The sequence below is a fragment of the Polyodon spathula genome, chromosome 1, assembly GCF_017654505.1.
Source record: "Polyodon spathula isolate WHYD16114869_AA chromosome 1, ASM1765450v1, whole genome shotgun sequence".
Classification (NCBI taxonomy): domain Eukaryota; kingdom Metazoa; phylum Chordata; class Actinopteri; order Acipenseriformes; family Polyodontidae; genus Polyodon; species Polyodon spathula.
Window position 1 is genome coordinate 58,288,054 of NC_054534.1, and position 16,880 is coordinate 58,304,933.

The following is a 16,880-nucleotide window of genomic DNA, read 5'->3' on the forward strand; positions in this document are numbered from 1 at the left end:
AAAAGTTTTGTGGTCTGACAAATCTAAAATGGAACTTTTTGGCCTAATGCAAAGCGTTGTGTTTAGCGCAAACGCAACAAGGGACATCACCCAAAGAACACCATCCCTACTGTGAAGCATGGTGGTGGCAGCATCATGTTACTGAGATGTTTCTCATCGGTATGGACTGGGGCACTTGTCAGTATAGAAGGGAAAATAAATGAAGCAGAGTACAGAGAAGAAACCTGCTGCCCTCTGCAAGAAAGCTGAAAGTGGGACGGAAGTTCACCTTTCAGCATGACAACGACCCAAAGCACACAGCCAATGCTACATTGGAGTGGCTAAGGAACAAAAAGATAAATGTCCATTTGCCAAGTCAGCGCCCCAACCTAAATGACTTGAAGATTGCTGTCCATCAACGATCCCCAAGGAACTTGACAGAGCTTGAACAGTTTTGTAAAGAAGAATATTGCAAAATCTAGGTGTGCAAAGTTGGTACCTAGACCTATCCCAACAGACTCACAGTTGTTATTGATGCCTAATGTGCTTCCACCAAGTATTAACTCAGGGGGGAGGAGACTTATCTAATTATGATCTTTCAGTTTTGTATTTTTAACAGTGAGGATTATGGTTTGTAGATAAGTGGAAAAAAAATTCCTCATTTAAATATATGAAACTCTGAGACACTGACACAACAAAATGTGAAAAAGTACAACGGGGTGTAGACTTTCTATAGGCACTGTATACAATCCAGGGTCACCTTCCACTACTTGTTCTGCAAGTCTTTCTTCTGAGTAGGTCGACTGTAGAGCTACTGAACCATAATCATGGATAATCTACATGATGATTCTTATCAGATGTGCCCAGATTGCTTCTGCATTTATGATCGCTCCTGCTTCTCAGCTTTAGCAGTCTATTTCGATCGATCCCTTTCTGATTTTGAAGCAGACCGTTTTCCATCTCCTCCACGCTACTCTTGCAGCTCAAAGCACCCTCCAGACTCGTCAACCGGATGTCATCACTCTGCTTCACCTTCCACTTCTGTTCAATGCAATGCAGGAGCTCAGTTAGCAGAAGGTTCGGATCTCGCATCTCCCCTTTAACAATAACTCCTGTAAGGTGGAGCTTATGAATCGGATCAAAGAACATTCCAAAAAAGAGGCCTTTCAACGATTGGACCACCTCAAAACTTTTTAATCATCTACATCATTTTAAAGTAACAATCCTGGCCGATCTAGGCTGAGATTCTCTCTTCAAATTAATGTGCAAATCTGCCAGAGCAATTCCTGTATTGCCAAGTCGCCATCTTGGCTCCAGGTCAAAGGTAAAAAAAAAAAACACTCTTCTGTCTGAACAAGCTAAATTGACAGAAGTCTTTTCTGTCACTCATGACAGATCCCAGACCCAACCGCCCTTGCAGAATCACTCCTTGGTAAACATTTTCTGATTGGTCCCTTCGACACCCCGACTTTTCCTGTTTATCGCATCAGCCACAGAGCAGTGGTGTGACAGAGCTTGAATGACGCTTGGTGTTAGATCTCCCTCCAGACCTGAGAGGGGACTAGGTAAAGGGAGCAGAATACCCTGGACTAAAAGGCATGGCACGTTATTCCCGTGAGTAGGTGGAAGTTGGCCGGCTAGAAAAGGGACTGAGCTACAGTACTCGAACTCAATGACCCGAACGGGAAAATGTATGGTATCCGCGGATTGGAGAAGCTGATGCGCTTTTTAACCAAGGGGTCATGAGCGTGGGTATAAAATAGGGGCGTAGTAAAGTAATCTGTTCCATAGTAAATGGTTGCTGTCTCAAACCTACAAGGAGTCTGTGTTGCAGTATCGTGAACCGTGAGTTTTATCTTGTGTTTGTTAGTGTTTAACTGTCGTCTGTTTTTCAATAGACTACCAGTAGCACGATCTGAAGATGTAGCGAAAGTCAGCATAAACTTGGACATTACTTTCACCCCTGCAGTTCATGGAGAACTGTAATACACCACTAGCACTTACTCGCTGTCACTAAAAACTGTGTTTGTGTTTTGTGTTTAGTGTTGGTTTGTAAAACTGGACTTTTGCTTGTGGGTCAAACCCGTGGGATTTGTACAAATTGAAGTGATGCACACCACTGTATCATTTACAGGTGTTTGCCATAAGGCTCTGGACATGTAGTCATTTCAATAAACACCCTTGCACCTGTCTGTAATTGTCTGTGTGATTTGTACCTGCACTGCACTGCACTCACCTGTATCCACTCACCACTTTGCCACAGGTGGCAACCAGAAAATATTGAGGGAAAAGATGGCTTATAATTGATTGATCAGTACCTCATAAACCAGCTATCCCAAGCATCAACAATTTAATTCAACCTGAAAAAAAAAATCCTCACCTATTGCACCATTGATCACGCTATTTATTTAATCAAAAAAGCTGGTCCAAGTGCATGGCTTAAAAAGACAACAGTTCAGATGCTTTCAAAGTCATGCCAATTCATCATTCTCAATGGCATCTGTTTGGAGTTCAATGGGAAAACAAGTTTTATTTTTAATTTGTGTAACCTTGGTTGCGACAGCAGTCTAAAGATTTTCAACACTGTCTGAAGCATTGTGCTGGATCCTTCTGAATACACATAAACTGACTTTTGTATTTCATCGTCTGGATGACTTTCTCCTTATAGACCTGATGCAGCCCCAGCCAAGGCCATATCAACACTCAAAGCAACGCTTCTCTATATTAGCAGTTCCATTATCAGATGAGAAAACCTTAGGCCCCTCTTTACTTCATCATTTAAATTACACCATCAGAATAATTCCCCCAGGCCGATTATTCATATCTTAATTGCTGGATATTGATTAATCTGTTAATGAACTTCACCATCATGTTAACCTTTCCAGCTCTAGTCATGCAGACTTGAAGATATGGGTCACTTTTATTACAAGAAAATCCACTCATCAGTTGAGCACTGTATACAGACATATGTTAAGAGTACACTTACCGGCTTCTCAATACTCCGCCCACTCCCTCAGAATCGGAGTAGCTACAACCACTGTAAAAGTTAACATTAACCAGCCTCTGATCAAAAAGCTTGTAAGATGGACATCATCTGCAGTAGAGTTGTACATCAGGACATCAGTTACATACCTAAAAGATGTCCATTATTTAAAATATTTTTACCAGGATCCACTTTTGGGGGGTCAATGGTTCTCCATCCAGCCTTGGTTGACCACTGACCAACGTCAGAGACCGCACCTCTTCCGGACAAGAATGTGAGATCCCGAGATGTATAATTAAGTTGCTTTAGATTTCAAGATGCGTTATACCCAGGATCCTCTTTTTTGGGGGTTGATGGTCCTCCATCCCCCAGCCTTTGTTAACTTCTCACTGATGTCAGTTTGCACCTCTATTTGAGGGCAGCTCCACCCGGGCCATAAGGTGAGGTCCTGGGACCTTAACCATACCTTCTCTATTCATTTTGTTATTTTCATTGTTCTGCCCAGGATCCACTTTTGGGGGTGACCTCTGACCTATGTCGGAGGTCGTACCTCAAACAAGGGCAGTTCCTATCAGTTCAGAAGGCGAGATACTGGACCAGACAATCAATCACCCCACACTACATTTTACATCTTACAATGCTGAGCTTCATTCTTTGAATTAGTAACAGGTTGTTTAAAAGACAGCGAGAGCTGTGTGTGTGTGTGTTTTGGCAGAGCCGAGTTTTGCCAGCTTGTCCTCTGCCAGTGTAGTTAATAAACTCGTGCAGATTGTGGCCGAGGGGTGATAGAATAATTATGAGCTAGATAAACCCCTTGGCCACGGTATATAAGCCTGCAGTTCTCCATGCTCTGGGTGGGTGTTCAGAAGAGGAAAGGGAGAGCGAGAGGAGAGAAATTTGATTTAAAACAAAACAAAAGAATAGGAACAATGACAGCAATCTGCTCAGCCTGACCTGTTATATACTGTGTTCGTGATTTGTTTTGGTTAGCACTTTCATTTTTTGTGCTCTGTGAGCGTTTATTTTTGTTAAAACCTTTTATTGATTTGTTTAAATAAACGGTGAGCACAGCGTCTTTTTCATTGCAGTTACCTGTGTGTTGTTCTTCCTGCATTCCAGCCTGACATCATCGTGTCACAGATTTATATATATATATATATATATATATATATATATATATATATATATATATATATATATATATATATATATATTAGTGGTTTGCAGAAGTATTCACCCCCTACCAGTAATGTCACATTTTGTTGAATTACAAATAATGTGTGCACATTGTGTCAAACAAACTTTTTTTATTCAAAGCTGTAGTGGTTAAACTAAACACTGTTATATGAGGAGACTAAATGTCAGCAAAACTTGTAGAAAAATGTACAAAATGAAAATTGCTGGTTGCATAAGTTTTCAGCCCCTGAAGTCAGTACTTGGTAGAAGCACCTTTTGCAGCAATTACTTTTTGGATAGGTCTCTACTAGCTTTGCACAGTAGGATGGTGAAATTTTTGCCCATTCTTCATGAGAATCTTGCTCCAGTTCTGATAAGTTTGTTGGGGATCATCGATGGAAGGCAATCTTCAAGTCTCGCCATAAATTTTCAATTGGATTCAAGTTAGGACTGACTGGGCCACTCAAGAACATTAACTCTCTTCTTGTTCAACCACTCCAGTGTGACTTTGGCTTTGTGCTTTGGGCCACTGACCTGCTAAAATGTGAATTTCCTCCCCAGTTTCAGAGTCTTGGCTGACTCAAACATGTTTTCCTCAAAGATTTGTCTGTACTTTGCACCATCTATTCTCCCCTCTATCCTGACAAGCTTCACAGTTGCTACTGATGAGAAGCATCCCTATAACATGGTGATGCCATCACCATGCTTGACAGTTGGAATGGTGTTGACTGGGTGATGTGCAGTGTTGGGCTTGAGCCAGATGTAACACTTGGAATTTAGACCGAAAGTTCAATTTTTGTCTTGTCTGACCACAAAACCTTTTTCCACATGTCTGCTGTACCATCTACACGCTTTTTCACAAACTCCATACATGCTTTAAGATGAGGCTTTTTGAGTAATGGCTTCTTTCTTGCCACTCATCCATACAGGCCAGCTTTGCATAGGGACCGGCTTATTGTTGATGTGTGAAAACTGACTCCCATCTCAGACACAGAACTTTGCAGATCTCTCAAGGTCATTGTTGGCTTCAGAGAGACATCCCAAACAAGTTTCAGCTTGCCTGGCTGCTCAGTTTGGGAGGGTGACCTGATCTGGGTAGTGTCTGGGTGGTATGATGCATCTTCCACTTCTTAATGATGGACTTCATTGTGCTGAGAGGGATAATCAGCACCTTTGAAATTTTCTTGTACCCTTCTCCTCCTCTGTACCTCTCTACCACTTTATCCCTGACTTGTTTCGAAAGCTCTGTGGTCTTAATGGTTTGTTTGTTGGATCATTATGTGAGTTGCAGCTTGAAAGTCATTTTATATCTGAGGGAAATTATCTACAAGTTAAACCACTTTCAGAACACACAGGCTGAAACCATTTAACTAATTTTGTGACCTTTCAAACAAATCATTTGCATCTGAGCTGATTTAGGGCTGCAGTAGTAAAGGGGTTGAATACTTATGCAACTGAGATTAATCTGTTTTTCTCTGTAAATCTTACTTATTTATAGTCTGTGCATTTTTTCACTTTGTCAACGTGGAGTAGTTTGTGTAGATTCTACATCTAAAGTCCAATTTGAAAGTGTAGTGAAGTACTCTCAGGTGCCAACTTTGCAGTGGGGGTGAATACATCTGCAAATCACTGTGTGTGTGTGTGTGTGTCTATATATATATATATATATATATATATATATATATATATATATATATATATATATATATATATATATATATATACAGTGCCTTGCAAAAGTATTCAGACCCCTGACCAATTCTCTCATATTACTGAATTACAAATGGTACATTGAAATTTCGTTCTGTTCGATATTTTATTTTAAAACACTTAAACTCAAAATCAATTATTGTAAAGTGACATTGGTTTTATGTTGGGAAATATTTTTAAGAAAAATAAAAAACTGAAATATCTTTCTTGCATAAGTATTCAACCCCCACACATTAATATTTGGTAGAGCCACCTTTCGCTGCAATAACAGCTTTAAGTCTTTTGGGGTAAGTATGTACCAGCTTTGCACACAGTGTCGGAGTGATTTTGACCCATTCTTCTTGGCAGATTTGCTCCAGGTTGTTCAGGTTGGTTGGACGATGCTTGTGGACCGCAATTTTCAAATAGTGCCACAGATTCTCAATGGGATTGAGATCAGGACTTTGACTGGGCCACTGTAGGACATTCACCTTTTTGTTCTTGAGCCACTCCAATGTTGCTTTGGCCTTGTGCTTGGGATCATTGTCCTGCTGAAATTGTCAAGCTTCAGTTTTTTAGCGGACTGAAACAGATTCTCTTGCAGTATTTTCCTGTATTTTGCTCCATCCATTCTTCCTTCAATTGTAACAAGATGCCCAGTCCCTGCTGATGAGAAGCATCCCCATAGCGTGATGCTGCCACCACCATACTTCACTGTAGGGATGGTGTGTCTTGAGGCATGGGCAGTGTTAGGTTTGCGCCACACATAGCGCTTTGAGTTTTGGCCAAAAAGCTCTATCTTGGTCTCATCTGACCACAAAACCTTTTCCCACATCGCAGCTGGGTCACTCTCATGCTTTCTGGCAAACTCCAGACGTGCTTTCAGATGGTACTTTTTGAGTAACGGCTTCTTTCTTGCTACCCTCCCATATAGGCGTCAATGTTATGCAGAGCTCTTGATATGGTTGACTGGTGCACCATTACTCCACTCCCAGCCACTGAACTCTGTAGCTCCTTCAAAGTGATTGTTGGGCTCTCTGTGGCGTCTCTCACAAGTCTCCTTCTTGTTTGAGCACTGAGTTTTGAGGGACGGCCTTTTCCTGGCAGTGCCTGGGTGGTGTGATGCAGCTTCCACTTCCTGATTATTGATCCAACTGTGCTCACTGGGATATCCAAACACTTGGATATTATTTTGTACCCTTTCCCTAATCTATGCATTTGTATTACTTTATCTCTAACTTCTGTAGAATGCTCTTTGGTCTTCATTTTCCTTCAGATTCACAGCCTTACCAATGATCCTTCAACAGTGGGGTTTTTATCCAAAAAATGTGACAGCAACTTTAATGGTTCACAGGTGGAGGCCAATGGTAAGGTAATTGTGTCCTCGTTAGGGCAATTTCTTTCATCGGTGCAAACTGGGAGCTTCCACAGCACAGGGGTTGATTACTTATGCAAGCAAGATATTTCAGTTTTTTATTTTTCTTAAAAATATTTCCCAACATAAATCCAATGTCACCTTACAATAATTGATTCTGAGTTTCAGTGTTTAAAAATAAAACATCAAACAGAACAAAATTGCAATGTACCATTTGTAATGTGGTATTAAGAGAGAATTGGTCAGGGGTCTGAATACTTTTGCAATGCACTGTATATATTGTTTTTTTTTTTTTGATAAAGAACATCTAAATTAGTAGCTCATGAATGATTTAATTTCAAACCCATTAATTTCATCCCTGTACATAAGGGAGCTTCTTTTAAAGCCATTTCAGATTTAATCCAGCCTTAGTGTAACAGCGTCAGTAATGACCCTTGTATGTTTTTTTTTTTTTTTTTTTTTTTTTTTTTTTAAATAATTTTACACTTTGATTTGATTCGTGCATGTTTTATATATTATTGACTAACACTTTGTAGCTTCTCCACTTAGTTCACTTGTTATGGCTTATTGGGTACCAACTAATTTAATTAACGATAGTTGTATGCACCTGAATATAAACAGCCCACATCTCTTGCACACGGGATGGCCATCCTTGTGGTTTGTGTGTCTGTCTGTCCTTTGTTTGTAGGTTTGTTTGTGCAGAAGTAGGAACATAATTTTAGTGTTTGTAACAGAAGGAAGTGAAACATGCCTGTATATGAACTTTCCTGATAATAAGCATTGGGCTGACATACAGTATAACCATTTTGAACAATGAGTGTGAGTGAATTCAGAGTTTTTAGCCTGTCGCTAGCTGATTGGAACCTATGGTATGGAAAGTAAAGTAAGAAATTCTTATATTGATTCTTCTCTCGCTCTGATGTTCCCTCCCTGCACAGACAATGTGCTGTTGTTTTGTTTTTTACAATGGTCAGTGCTTCCTTTAATTATTATCCTCTATTTTATGCCTGGTTAATGAACCGTACCCTTACGACATGCACTAAGCACTTTCTAAAGTGAAATATTGCAGTTTGTACTTTGGTGATTAAAATAACTTTCGACAAATCTTAATTATGATGACCTGTTAATGGGAAATCTGTAATTTATCACTTGCTGGTGAATTGAATACTTATTATAAAGATATTGAACAATGTGTTCCTGCTTCTTTTAAATGTGCTGTCAAAACAAAAACAAAACAAACAAACAAAAAAACATTCTCATTGATTTTATATGTATCTGTTGTCTGTTTTCCCGTATTTTAGCTCTGTATCTAAATGAAAAGAACCTGACCAATTATTATCTCATATTGTCCTGTGCTTTATCGCACTGAACTGAAGTAGTTGGACTACATATAAAAAATAACCCCTCTGTTTGTAACCCCTGTGAGTGAGTGGGTGTTACATTAGTATACTGCTATTTTTAAATGTTTTCATTAAAACAATCAAAGAGTTACTTGACAATAGGAAGTACCTCAGCAATCATTAAAAAACACTTTTGTTATTATTCCTTTTTTATGATGTCCCTAAAGCTTCTAAAGTACATGTTTACCTTGGTTTTATTTATTAGAAGTACAATGTGTACTAAAATGTTTAACACAGACTTTCAGGGAAAAAAAAAACAACCCATTTATGTTCTGCTAATACACCTGAACATCAATCTCAACAGCTTGGCAAATCAGATCAAGAGTGTTTATAAAAATACTAAAAATGCACCAATGACTGTTCCATGAGTATGCTGTTTGTTTTCGTAAGGGTTGTACAGGAAATTTCGAATGGATATTTCGTACATCATTGTTATATGTTAAAATGTAATTGGCAGCAAAAGTAATTAGCACACTGTTAATCGAGAATATATATCAGTCATATATGTGTGTGTGTGTGTGTGTGTGTGTGTGTGTGTGTGTGTGTGTGTGTATGTGTGTGTGTGTGTGTTTGTCCACTGCCAGAATGTATGGCCAAGGAGCTCAACTTTTTTTATTTTCTTGAACTGTACATTTTGGAAAATTGGAAAGTCCTTAATTGCCCTTGCTTATAACAACATGATTTATCACTGTACAGAACTCATATTCTGTGGTCAGTCCCTGATTAAAAAAACATATGTATTTAATAGGGATGTGCAAAAACTTGAGACCCAAACTCTGAACCATACCAAATAGATATATTTCAGTTCCCCTGAACCAATAATTTCAGGTTTTAGATGCTGTTTAAACCTGTTACTGAGCTTTTACTGGTACTTGGTTTGACAATGACATTCCAATTCTTACACTAATAATAGGTAGGGAAAGTCTTTTAAAAATGATTCAAGTGATTCAAATTTATCAAGAAATGTGTAATCTGTGTGGCATTTTTGCTGATGCTATTAATAATACCCAGAACCCCAGTTTATTTAGGAAATAGTTTTCCTTGGGCAGCATGTTTTTCTTTTCTCTTTTGTAATGTTTTGCTTGTATTTGAATCTGTGTCACCACATACCATTCCAAAGTTAAAAACAATAACTTCAGTAGGTATGATGACATCATCAGTCATGCTGATTGGTGTGCACATGGTGGACATAATATTTATACTGGAGAGTTTTACTTAAGACAGCATATCCCAGTAATGAGCTAATGCCACAAGCTGAGATTAAGGAGAAACACTGATCCTATTGAGGAATACAGTACGTAGCATCTATAATGTGCAGTGGCAGCTCATCAGAAGACTACTTGAAATAGAGCAGTTTTATATCGCCTGTCTTATCAACTCTCAAACCTGCTTATTGTCACGTTTTGTGCAGCCTGTCAAATGCTGCGTGGCTGCGAGCGAGGGCTTTACTAAGCAACTACAGGGTATTATTAATTTCCAACGCAACTAACAACCAAAGATCATCTCGGCTGTTAAACTGACATTTTGTGCAGCCTGTCAAATGCTACATGGGCGGTCTTAACAGGATACAGTTCAGTTACAAAACACCAACGTCACCGAATTATTCTTCTTTAACATAGTCAGTCTTATGAAAAAAACAAACACCAAGTGCAACGCCAATTGATAGCTCTTATCAGTCAAGAATTCATGCCTTTTTTAGATAATGACACAAACTGTTTCATTCCAGTTTATGATACAAAACATGTGTCCTGCAGTAAACTGTATGCTTCTGTTTAAATTTAAAGAACGACTAAATGTACATTATTAAAACACTGCTCTTTAATTCACCGTTATTTTTTTTTCTTGCACCTGTAATGTGCCGTCATAGGTAAATGTGAAACTCGGTTTATATCATGACCTGCTTTATATCACGAATTATGCCTGCATCATGATATAAAGCAGGTACATCTGTATTTAAGTAAATATGCTTTTTTATGTATTTATTTATTTATATTGTAACAAGTTGGCTGGGTGGTGCGGTATCATAGACCCGGAAGATACCCAGAGACACACTTGCAGGGCTGAAAGCACTGGTGCACCGTTTTTATTCCAACAAAAATAAATCAAAGACAAAACAACACTTACAGAGCAAAAAACAAATCTCGCAACACATAATCCAAAACATAGGTCAGGCTGGGAATTTGCCTTCAATGATCAGATACTGCTTTTACTTTGGTTTTTACTTCTTTCTGTTTCGTCTTTCCCCATCTCTCTCACACACGTTCCTCCTTCCAAACACCCACCCCGAACACAGAAAAGCTGCAGGTTTTCATACATGTAACCATCTCCAAATTAACACTAAATTATTCAATTCAGAGCTGGTCACATTCCACACAGGAATTACAGGGATGGGGCTTTTAAACAGATCCATGCTGCCAAACAACAACAAAGAAAAACACTTTTTATTTTAAATAAACACAATATACATTTAAAAAAAAAAAATAATAATACAGCAAAAAAAAAAAAAACTCCTTTTAAATTAATACAATCCATTTATCTACAAGCAGGGCTTTTCTTCTGCTTTACCGTAAGATGTAATATGCAACAATAAATACCTAGCTTTTAAGCAGAGGCAGCCATGCGATCCAAATGGGGGTGAGGGGGTGTTAATGGTTTCAGAACTTGACTATGAACATTATAGTTTGGTTTGTGAAAATGAATACAGAATCAGGAAGGGAACTAATAATTAAGCAGCTACATCTTTAATAACATATTTCCATGATCCTGTTAAAGTATAATTTGATTATAGTGTAAACTCTAAGGGGAAAGATTTAATTACATAATTTGAATATATATATATATATATATATATATATATTATATATATATATATATATATATATAGATATATAGGGAATCTATATAATGTTATCCCGAATATGTTTGTCAGGCTGTCAACTTCGCCTCCTCCCCAACCACCACCTCACTTTCAGGCTTGATTGGTAGGTCAACCTATCTGTCAATGTTGACTGCTAAGCTCAAACAGCAAAACATGCTCAAATCAAATTTACCCTTTAGTCAAATTACTTCATCCTATACACTTTGCAAAAGAATGTGGCTAACTTTCCTCATCTACTCTATGCTGCCAAGGGCTGATCAATGCAAGTATCCCTACACCTTATGGCAGATGTTTCACATTTTGTCTTACATATTTCCATCTATTTGCTGACTTGTTACTGTTATATTGTCATTGAGTAGTAGTGAAACAAATGTTAATAAAAACATGTATCTAAAAGCATATTGAAATAACTAACAGCCGTGGTTTAATGAGTTATTTCTAGAGGTTTAATCTTTGGTATAAACAGACAAACAGTGCATTCTCCATTAGTCCAACAGCATTTCCATACATTCCCCTCCGTGTACCATTTAGATCAGATGACATCCCCTTGCCAACTATTGCTTTTTAGTCATCCAGTCAAGGCTTCTAAATCTGTATATGGAATTTACATTTGAACTCCAATTACCCACACATGGGGCCTTATTTACGAAAGGGCGCTACACTTCATGGTGCATGATAATTGCAATTACTCTGCACATTAATGATTTCCGTATTTACTATTGCAATTTTATTAATTATCACGAAAAACAGTGGGCATATTATGCTGCACACTAATTTTATTGTGCCATGCTCTGGTAATCAGAATGAATATGTGATTTGCATGGTAATGCGTGATAATATATTTAAATGAGGCACCCTGCTCTGAATAATGAGATGAGCTTCAATTACACAATATTTATTAGAGTTCAATAATTTTAGTGCGTGCATTAAAGTGACAATTTATTATTGCGTATGGAGATCAGGCTTTAACCACTGATAGGCGCGCTATTTAAACCTCTTTTTCTGTCCTGAAAATTAATGATGTGCAGTTTGATTCTTTTTATGACTTGATTCATTTGATTCATTCCGTTTAGTGAATCAATTTAATGTATTTGTTTATTTGATTCACTGATTCACTAACGCAAAATAAATACATCTTGCTGAATTATTGGTTATGAAAATGTGTTTGAACTATGTATTTCAGCTTTAACTGCAACCTGTTTAATAACCTACAATTTACAACAAAAGAAAATGTAAAAAGTAGCAGTTATAGTGTATGAAATTCAGAAGTAATAGTCGATTTCTTACTTTCCTTTTTAGGACTATACCCGAGGACCGCACATATAGCAATAATATGTGTTAATACATTTCTAACTACCTTGTATTCATATTGTAACAAATAGTAACATTGGAGCAGCCGCAACACAAACGACCTGAGAAAATATGGGCTAATAATGGACTGGGGACGAGTTTGGGAATTTGCTGTGTTGGTGTGCTGTTTGTGTGCTGTTGTGTTGCTCTCCCTCTTTCCTTGATCAGCCTGCCTACCTGTGGGTTCATGTGTGTGTGTAGTGTGTGAATGCAAGGAGATACCAATGGGCCAATGGGTGATGAGTGGGCAGAGTGAGCAACCCTCAAAAGGAATGCTTCGTGTCAGTTGAGGAAAGTTGAGTTGGGATTCTCTGACATTATCGTGCATATTAAATTATTACTCACAATACATGTAGTATGCACGGTATGGTATGTAAATTAGCCAAATACTGTGCACATAAATGAATGTGTTCTCTTTTAGTAAATGGGGCGCTAAATTTTGATTTATCGTGCACATTAGGCTCAATACTTTACGTGTGCGCTAACTCCAAATTTAGTGCCTTTTCGTAAATGAGGCCTGTGGTGCATTTTACCCTGAAAAGGCTCTCTGTGGTGTGTTTGGAATGATGAGCAACCCAATTGATAACAAAAGAAGTGTTTACTTAAGGTGGATTAAAAGCAACAAGTTAACATCAAAAAACAAAATCAAGTTTTATAATGCTGGGATAGAAGTAAGTATGTATACACTGAAAAATCTACACAAACACAGATACGTAGGTAGATATTACAAAAGTTAAACTAAAACAAATACAAATATTAAAAAAAAATGAATAAATACAGACGTGTATTCTTTGAAAGGAACAATAGCATGTCAGATCTTTTCTATCAGTGATTGAAGAAAAATAAATAATTTGGTCTCTTGCAGTACCCATTACCTGACATTAAGAAATGGTTGTATGCACAGCCTTGAGTGTGCCTGAATCTAAGAACCTTCTCACTCAGCTTTCTCTATTGATAAATCTCAAACTTGCTTATTATGGTCCCCGAGGGTTAACTTGGCAGTATCAGGTAAATTGGTTAAAAATAATAATAACAAAACAGTGGAGTCACAATATCTTGGTCCAGAATGTTCTATCCTGTGAAAAAAGTTAACTGGTCCTGGATTTACAGCATAGGAATGCTGACACACACACATCATTTTTTTTTATTTATCCAGATCCACCTTTCCCTCCCTCTCCTAACTACTTTATGATTGGATTTTGCCTGGCATTCAAATTGTACACAATAACAAAAAAAAAAAAATACTTGCATTTATATGGGGTATGTGGTCTGTTGCACACAACTCTGTACGTTGGGTGTTGGAAAGAGTTAGCACACACTAAACAGCTCAGAAAATGCAAGGAACTTAAGCATAACAAATTATGTAACTAAAACAATACCACCAATCAAATGTTTTTTTTTTTTTTTTTATGGAAACATGTTGGTAAACTAATTGTTAAATTTGCAAATAACCCCCTACATGTTTTTAATTTATTTTCAAAATAGATCAAAAATAATAATAAAAAATATACACATAGGAAGGTTTAGATGCAAATTCAAGTTGAGCAGTCAAACACTAGGGCGGTGGCTGTCAAACAAAGTTAAGCTGCCTAGTAGAACATTAACAAGCTCTGCAAGAGCCCTTCACATGTTTTTATAAGGTTCAGTAATAATGGTTTGTTAATGTAATTAGCACTAGTTTGTTATAGATTTCTTCCTTTCTAACTCAAGATTGAGACAAACAACTGAGCAGTAAACCACACAACACTGCAATATCTCATGAAATGTATCAAATTAGTTGGAAAATAGATACAGAGAAAAGACTATTCATATCAAAATAGCATAAATCAGTACACTGCGTTCAGCAATCAATATGTAGGTACTATTTCAGCTTCAGAGTTAATGTCAATTACATGGAAAATAATGCAGTTTATAATTGTCACTATTATCGGGGACATGTATCAAGATTGACCTACACAGCGTTAAATAGCGCTCTGCCACGGCATAAATTTTATTTCATCCCAGATGTATTAACTGTCCCAAAATTAGTGAGGCACGACGTAAGCTGCCATGTTTAGATGTGAAAATTCCTTTGCACCAGTGTTTTGAAACCCTCAAAATGGGCTAGTGGTAGCACAGATTAAAAGACTAATCTGAAAAATAGCACCTCCCACAGCCGGTATCAAGCTATAATTTCATCCTCTGGGAGATCAAAAAGGGTAATACAGACCCTAAATACTCTACCTTTTTCTCAGTACTCTCCCTCTGTTCCTGGGTTGTTCAGGAAGGTTAGGAGCCTGCACTCTCCTTCGTGTTTTCTTACTCTTAAATCAGTAAACTAATATAAATATGCAAGCAGGATAAATATTTGAGTAAATACAAGTCAGTAAACATCAAAATTCAACTTGGTGAATTCTAATTAATAAAATATTGCAAAATCTTAATTCATTATCAATATGTTAATTATATATCTTTTAATTAGAATCTACAGTGCATAAACTTAACACACATTTATAACATTGCTCAAGTATATTTTCTGCAGCTCTTTTCTGTTCTTTTAGTTAGTTTAGACTATTCATTTGACTTGCAACGTTGATCCCTTGGGTGATGGTTTTTGGGTGTTACCCTTCAAGGCCTTTGTTCAATGAAATGCCATTGCGCATTGATATGACCAGTCTGGTCAATTATTAACTTCCTCTTCTTCAGCGGCGACCCACGATAATATAGTTCCTTTTTAAGTACTCTTAACAATATTCAGATTTTCTTTTAAATTGTGTGTGGCTCTCTTCTCTATGTGACAGGCTGTGTTCACACTGGGTCTGTTTAGAGGGTTTGGTCCACACTCGGTACGGTTTGGTATGTTTGGTGTGAAGTGTGGATAAATGAACTGTGGTCTCGGTCCTTTAGGCAAAAACATAGAGAGTCTGGTTTGCCTTAATGTGAACAGCTGGACTCGGTCCAAGGTAACCTGAGTAGAAAGTAAATATTTTGCGGTTTAGTTCAATTCTGAGGAAACAAGTAGAGCAAAAAACTAAAAGTGTCTCTGGGAACTTGTGGCAAAGTGTTTTTCAGTGCATAGGTGTAGAGGTGATGTAGTGCTCAGGAATGATTTGAAACAACACAGTTCACAGTTAAACAGCTATTTATTTGGCTGGGTTGCTTGTTTTGCAACCATAAATAATAATACCTGGCTCTACACAACAATGTGTATCGCAGAGGTAAACCACAGGGTTCAATCCTGAAATAATAATAGACACTAAACAAGACAAACACAACACGGTCACAAGTCCAGAGTGAGTGCTCCGAGTGAAAGTAATGATTTACAGGTTTATTCGTGCACAATAGCGAAGTGTAATCCTGGTTTAATTGCTTGCTGTTTAGCTACAGCTCCCAGATATTAGCCTTCTATAAATAACAAACATAACGTTTAATAGAGAAACAAAACAACACACAAAAACTCACGGTATCTTTATAACACAGTACTCCTTCACTGATCCTTTCATAACCATAACAGAGGAACAGACCGCTCGGCCACATCCCCTGATATACCTTCAGTCACGCCCCTTTAGTAGCGAGTGCAATCACGTCTCCTCCAATCCATGGCTGACACGTTCCTTATCGCAGTAAGACACTTGTTCCTGTTATACCATGCCTTCTCAAGTCGGGAGGAAGATTGTTGACTCAGATTGATTTGCTCTTTGTCAAAGAACTACATAAGGGTTACCAGACATCTTGAAAAAAATTTGATTGTCACAGTTTTCAGTCTTAATTTTTGTCCTGGTCGGAAACAGTAAAATTGTTAATCGTCCCTGTTTTGAAATTATATATTTTTTTAAGTATAAATTGTATCAGCATGCTCAGCAAATGTAATGTATTAGGTTGTGTGTTAGCGCCATTCAAAAATAAAATAAAGAATCATACAGATTATTTGTTTAATCATTCTGATTATGTGTGTACCGTATGTTTAAATGATAATAGCACATCTATTTTTGTCTTTTTGTACTAGATGAAAAAATAATGAGTTGTTATGAGCTGCAATGAATTATATTAAATTATATAAATGATATACTG